This window comes from Triticum dicoccoides, chromosome 1B (genome assembly GCF_002162155.2).
Source record: "Triticum dicoccoides isolate Atlit2015 ecotype Zavitan chromosome 1B, WEW_v2.0, whole genome shotgun sequence".
NCBI classification, from domain to species: Eukaryota; Viridiplantae; Streptophyta; class Magnoliopsida; order Poales; family Poaceae; genus Triticum; species Triticum dicoccoides.
Window position 1 is genome coordinate 223,004,971 of NC_041381.1, and position 7,493 is coordinate 223,012,463.

The 7,493-nt window shown below is 39.5% G+C and overlaps 1 long non-coding RNA gene across 7 annotated transcripts; it reads right to left on the bottom strand.

Annotated features, from left to right (window-relative positions):
• Window positions 1–241: 241 nt before the first annotated feature.
• On the bottom strand, window positions 242–5,702 carry LOC119329227. Of its 7 annotated transcripts, none has more exons than XR_005159362.1 (7): window positions 5,259–5,702; window positions 4,959–5,122; window positions 4,613–4,721; window positions 4,464–4,517; window positions 3,469–3,753; window positions 2,336–2,420; window positions 242–2,213 (listed from the first exon to the last, which is right to left on the bottom strand). It is a non-coding gene; the product is annotated as an uncharacterized LOC119329227 (long non-coding RNA). The 7 variants fall into 7 exon arrangements; XR_005159358.1 differs by having other exon boundaries at window positions 3,462–3,753; XR_005159353.1 differs by having other exon boundaries at window positions 3,409–3,753.
• Window positions 5,703–7,493: the final 1,791 nt, after the last annotated feature.

Below are 7,493 nucleotides of genomic sequence, written 5' to 3' on the forward strand. Positions count from 1 at the left end.
GCCTTTTCTTTACTCCTTTATTAATTAGTTAAAAAGTGTAATTGATTGTACAGAGCTAAACACATATAAAACTATAGAAGGCAAGATGGCAACAACAGAGTACAATTGTATCATGTGCAACAACAGCCAAAATTAGTTAGCTAATAAATGGATTGAAGGGAACCAAACATTATATAGTAGTTTATGCAACATCTCATTCTCCTAGAAAATGAGCCCACAGAAGAAACAAGCGGCCAACAACAAAAATACAATTGATTTTATACAATGATAAGAGAAATGAGTATAACCGTCAAAGAAACAAAAGATATAAATTAGTTTTTTAACCATGCAGGACAGTTGCCAGACTCATCCTGCTCTTGATTCTGGTCATCAGTCCGTGGAATAACTCCTTACCAGCGACTTCAGCAACAACAGACAGCATGCTCCTTCGTCTTTATCCTTTAATCCAGGAACTCAAAATCCCAGAAATAAATACTCCCTCCGTCCCACAATAAGTGTCTCAACTTTGTATTAACTTTATACTATTTTGGGACGGAGGTCCAGGAACTCAAAATCCCAGAAATAAATACTCCCTCCGTCCCACAATAAGTGTCTCAACTTTGTACTAACTTTATACTATTTTGGGACGGAGGGAGTAACAGTCAACATCTCGGCTGCTCAGGGTGGCATTGATAGCAATGTGGCCCGTACTCCTGCCCCTAAGTTTGACAAGACCGATGCCATTCACAAAGCTCACAACCTCCACATGTGCCGCATCGATCGCCTGCTGAGCAATCCCCACTGCAGTTTGAAGCCCAAACGACTTGTCTATGATGCCAATGTCGTTGTGCATAATTTTTGCGATCCCTGTAATGGATATACTCAAACCACGCCATTTAAATTTTTTGAGTATTGCCACTGCTCCTCTCATGGTTACATCTCCGGCAATCGCATAGATATGTGAATTGTCATAAAAGGAATATTCAGATAGGATAGTAAGATCAAGGCCTAACGAACAGGAACAATTGTCATTGTACTTAAAAATTTTTGACAATAAAAATAATTACGCAGAAATCTTGATCCTGACTAACATGGACAATAATGAGTATTTTTAGACTTTTCTGTAATACACCATGATCATTTAAATCATAGCTTTGAACAATTGTAGTACATGAGAGTAAGGCCCAGGTAATACACCAGGTGATCCCAATCTTAAGTGCTTACGCATTTTGTACATCTCCGCGTGGTTTTGCAACTATTGGCGACAATGCAACCCACAAAGCATGACAGCAATCATCAGGCACGACCATGGTATATAAGTTAAAAGTGCAGTACTCAATCCGGTATATATCTGAAGAGAAACATACTATCAATTATCAAAGGATATTAAACATACGAAGTTACTGAAAAGTTTGGAGGATTGCCGTCTTGGTTTCTGATTGAATGCTAAAAGGGTCAATAATTGCAGCAGGGGGTATAACATTTGTGGAGAACTATATGTCCACACTTTCAATGGTAAAATATGCAGCATAGCTTTACGGTCAATCCATCGAGCACTTTTAAGGCACAATTAAATAGATTCACTCAGGAAAGAGCAGTTACAATGTATATTATCGTAGTATCATGTAGTAGTACTAATCAAGAAGAATTGTTTGATAGCTCCGAGATTCTAAGTGATACCTGTAATCTTTTCCGTACCTAACGCCAGACCAATGTAGCAAAACAGGGTTGCCGTTCGTAAGAGCATAATATGCAGCATAGCTTTATGATCAATCAGTCGAACACTTTTAAGGCACAGATAAATAAATTTGCTTAGAGTAGCTCAGCGGCGACGAACAACCAAGTGCCAAATTGATAACAATGCAGCAGTTCCGTGCCAAGTCCAATGCATAATTTCTTAGAAAATAAAGAGGAACTCAACCAAGCCTGTAAAAGCAATCATATTGCAGACGATAAACAACAGATGTTGTCTGTGTATTTCATTCAGAGCAAAAATGCCAGGTGAGTAATTTGCTGGCGGCAGAATGACATTAATAGCAGATGATGCTACATTCAAAACTGTTGAAGGGAGAGATGCAAAATCCAGTAAGCATTTCTACTCACCGGCACATCTTCTATGTATTATCAGTACAGTAAAACAGACCAAGACCATAAAACTAAGTGGGGTGAGTGTGCTCACTGGGCTAGAGGTTGTGCTTGTGCAAGAACTCAACACGACAGTCACGACATGGCCGCTGCAGTTGGAGAACACTAAAACATTAAAATACCTTATCTAAGGAAAAGAGTACAATTATAATACCATACTCAAGCTATTTATGGAACACACTATGGTGTTGAAGTGATGGAAAATTGTTACCTCGAAAATTTAATGGAATGCCAAGAAATATTTTCCAATATATAGCTCCGAACACCATCCTTTCACATGACTATAGCAAGAGGGCCTGAAATGAGAAGGTGGTAAGCAGATCAACCAGTAATCTTATTTTGGAGAATAGCTTGCTTATCAGTCATTACATGCAGTTGAGGCAATATCATGGACTAATTCTCTTACTATCAAATGCTTGTGAGGTAGCCCTTTATAAAATCGGATGTATCATGAAATTTTTAATTATTAAGTGGAAGTACACACAAAATACAAAACTAACACTCGCTGAGAATAGATGAAGAACCCCAAACTGAGTTCATCTTGCACTAAAAAATTGGAAATTGTGTCAATAGACCTCCTACCTAACCAATTGTTTTTCCAGATTTAGGTATATTCGAGGTTGTGGCATCTTCTAACGTTGTATTCGTCTAATTATATTATCCAGTGACTTCCTACTCAGAAGATGAAGGTATCATATGTTGCAAATTCAAAAAGTGTTATCATGCATTGAACAACCAAAGATAAATTAGCAAAGGGTGGCATTAATATGAGTAGTAGAGAGGTGGGGAACCATGATCCTTCTTCATTCAGAGATTAACAACCGAGATTTTTTATTCTTGTACAGAGCAACACTGCACACGCTCTATGTTTCAGCACAAGTGCATACTGCATTCGGAGATTAACAACTGAAATTTTCAATCTGGGACCAATTAGATATATGGTAGCAGCTAGCATTCTTATTGGAGTAATTCTCACCGGAATCTGTTTTGTATACTAAATTATAAGATGGATTATTTTGGGTTTACAACTGCCATTATTAAGGCTCTGAACATGATACTATTTGCATGATAGTGGAGTGCTTTTACACATATGCATAAAAGCAAACATTCGTTCTTATCATGTAACAGAGATACTGTTCTTTTGATAAGCGCTTTTTTTACCCATTTAAAATAGGGACATGCTACTACTTAGTTGTGCCTCTGTTTGCTGCCGATATTACGAACTATAGTTTATGTGGGTGTACTTTATGCGTATATACACGATGTATAAAGCATGAAGCCTACCACTTCCTGCTCTCTATTACTTCAGAATCATATGTATGAGAAAACATTGATACCCATTACTTTATACTGACAATCTGCATGCTCCGGGACAAAGGTCTCGCACCACACCACGCCGACAACTCCTTTCTCTTCTCGAATCAACATCTTGATTTTGAGATGCAACACATAACCAGGTTTTTATCTTACAACAGAAGGGAATCCTCACAATCTGCAAGATACAGCAAGGTACTTTGTACGACGTGCCTGAGCCATCAATTTGCCGGTCCTTTTCTTCCGGAAACCAACATAGACAGCACCAACTGATTTCCCAGCATGCAATAGCTTCCCCTCAACTTCTATTTCTTCCTGGAAAAATAAAAGAAATAGTTTACAGCATGTCAAATAACTATTAAAATAACATAAGAGTGAAAAGACAAAGGTATGTTCAAAATTAATCAAGCCTTATGATAATATTATAGCAAGAAAATGGGCAAAGCTGCCATTTGGGGGGCAAAAATTATAACCAAGCAACCTGAAAAGTATGTTTGGATTCTTCAGAGCAATATCTAGACAACATAACAATAACTCTGATAGTAAACTAATTCTAGGAACCTCTTAGAGCAATATCTGGACAACATGACAATAATTCTGATCCTAAACTAATCTTGGAAACATTTTGTACCCAACAAGCTCCAATATGTACTCAGCGCATCAAAGGAAACAAAAAATGAATAACACCTAGTCGTGTAAATGCAGGGGCACTGAATTCAACCATCTTTTCTACTTAGTACACACTTACATTCCTATAATATTAAAATGACTGGAAGGTAAGAAGTAGTGGTCTTTTTATCTTGCCAATTGAGATCTTAGCATACGAACTTCGAATGATGCTTCTGAAACACCAAATTCCTTATTACATATGCATCATGCCGCAATAAAATCTAGATGACGACAATCTTCACAAAATGCAGATGGCACCTGCCTAAACTTGACACCATCGACCACATGTAATTTCCATACCATGGTCAAAACTAAAAAAAACAAGATAGGAGTAAGTTGCTGCCTAGCAAACTTACCTCGAGGGACAGAGCATAACAACCCCTACAAAATTATGAAGAAAAAGTTCGTTCCTGTCAAACAAGAGAGGAAATCAAAAGGAAATGAAAAAAAAGATCCTTCTTCGCCGCTAATCTGAGAGGGATAAACAGAGGGTAAAATAACTCACCGAACCTATCTCTCCTTGACTGGTCTTTTAAGACCTCGGTTGTAGCAAAGGTATTTGTTCATGTTCCCCACAGACCACGGTGCAACCACAGCAAGGCAATGAACATGAACTGGAAGATGAAAATCAGCACCAAATCAGGTAATATTGGAGGATGTCGGGTGTGCACTTCACATTTTACATTTCATAAGTGCACTCTTTTTTTTTGTTCAAAGAGAAAGTAATTAAGTATTAAGTCTCAGCCTGGGCCCCTCTAATGAAAAATTCAATACAACAACTAAGCTAATATCCATACTCCAATTGTGAAGTTTGAACAGAAAATCAAACAAAGGTAACAATCTCACTTTACCTGTAAATGGAATGCAACTAAGGAGATAATTTCCATGGAGCAAATCGTTCCATCTTTGGGACAATTAACACAATGTATCTTATCCTAGAAATTCATCTACAGAAGTATCTGAAATCTTCCATCGATAGAAGAAACAACTTTAAATATCCTTGATCTTGACATGCCTGCAAATCGGAACAACATCAATGACATATGGAGATGCATAAATAACAAGATCAGGAGGAGATTATTGTGTGATGGGATCAGGAGGAAATTATTGTGTGATGGGGAGAGAGAGAGAGGAGCCAAGGGAAAGCCCACCTTGGAATCAGCCATTTCTTGATGCTCGTGCCGCTCCCCAAAATCTGCCCGTGGTTGCCTGTCCCCGCCGCCGCACACATGGTGCTAGGCGGAGCCGTGCACCTTCTCCCTGCGCACCTCCTTGTACCACACCATGTGCTCGTTGCTGCCCTCCAGCGCGGACGTGACCCTCGCGTACAGCGCGCGGCCCATCAAGGCCGAGCTCTTGTATGCGCCACCGTTGTTGGTTGCGCTGGCCGCGGGGTTCCTCCTGTACGGAGGGGCTCTGGCTGAGTTGCTCCGGGGCCTTGCGGTGCGCCTCGCCGACGGCGTGCTCAGGGTGGAGCATGTGAGGACGGAGGAGGAGGATCTTGGGGCGGACCAGGGAGGGGAGGATGCAGGAGGGCGCAACTAGGGTTCGTGGGGGTGGCGGCTGAGACGAGGGAGGAGGGAGGGGTGCGGGCGGGCGGCTGTGGGGATTGGGGGCAAATGGGCTTTCCAGAGGTGCAACCAATCAGACCCTCGCACCGGCAAACCCAGCCAATGCATGACGACCCCACCGACGAAGCGGCCCACCGGTCATACATATGTGAAAGAAATAACAAGGTGAAATATGCAGTGAATATCCAACGTCCGAGGGGAGGCGAGGTGGGAAATTTACTACGATCGGACGGCCAGGAACGGCCCAATCGGGGAGCTCCGTGGAGGCAAGTTGGCTAGCCTCCTTATATGTTAAAATTATTCTTCTGGGCGCAGAAGTTTCTATTTTTTAACAAGATCAAATCAACTATCACCTAACATGATCTCAAAAGCTTTATTTGGCACAAACACTAACTAAAACACAAAAAACACAATCATAACTGTAGCATAATTGTGCAAACACTCAATAACAGAAAGCAAAAGACAAAAATAAATTGTATTCATTGGGTTGCCTCCCAACAAACGCTATCGTTTTACGCCCCTAGTTAGGCATAATAATTTCAATGATGCTCACATGAAATGTAGTAATTGAAATACGAAGAGGACATCATAAAACATGTGATAAACACACTTAAGTCTAACATACTTCCTATGCATATGCATTTTATAAGCAAATAAATTATCAAGACAAGAAACATCTAGCATATGCAAAGAAGAGGAATAAAACATTGACGATCTCAACATAACAAGAGGTAATTTAGTAATAAGAAAATTTCTACAACCATATTTTTCTCTCTCATAATAATTATATGTGGGATCATATTCAAATTCAACAATATAGCTATCACATAACATATTCTCTACATGATCCACATGCATGCAATGTTGACACTCTTCCAAAATAGTGGGATCATCAAATAAGGTCATGACCTCTCAAAGACCACTTTTATCAAAAATTTCATAAGATTGATCATGCTCCAAAGTAGTGGAATCATTATTACCTAAAGTTGACACTCTTCCAAAACCCACTTTTAATATTGTCGCAAACATATTCATCATAAGGCTGAAATAAATTTTCAAGATCATAAGAAGAATCACCACAATCATGATCATTGCAATAAGTAGTAGACGTACCAAAATTAGCATCCCCAAGCTTGGGGTTTTGCATCTCATTAACACAATTGACATTAATAGAATTTATAATAACATCATTGCAATCATGCTTTTCATTCAAGGAGCTATCATGAATCACTTCATTAGTTTCTTTTTTCTACACTTCATCACAATTTTCAGATTCATAAATCTCAAGCAAAACTTCATAAAGATAATCTAGTGAACTCAATTCACTAGCAATTGGTTCATCATAATTGGATCTTTCAAAAATATTAGCAAGTGGATGAGGATCCATAACAATATATTTTTAGCAAGAGAAGATGCAAGCAAATAGAAGGCACATGGAAACACAAGGAAACATGAGACCTGACGAGAAAAAGGCGAACGAAAAAGAAGGTGGATAAAACGGCAAATGGTTGTGAAGTGGGGGAGACAAAAACGAGAGGCAAATGACAAATAATATAAATTGCAAGGAGATGAGATTTATGATTAGGAACCTCGTAGATGTTGATGATGTCTCCTGGACAACGGCACCAGAAATTCCTTTTGATGTCTGCTAGAACTACGTCATTTTTTCCCCAAAGAGGAATGAATGATGTAGCACAGCAACGGTAGGTATTTCCCTCAGTGATGACACCAAGGGTATCGAACCAGTAGGAGAACCATGCAACACTACGTCAATAGCGCCTGCACATAAATAACAAATACTCGCAACCCACGTGT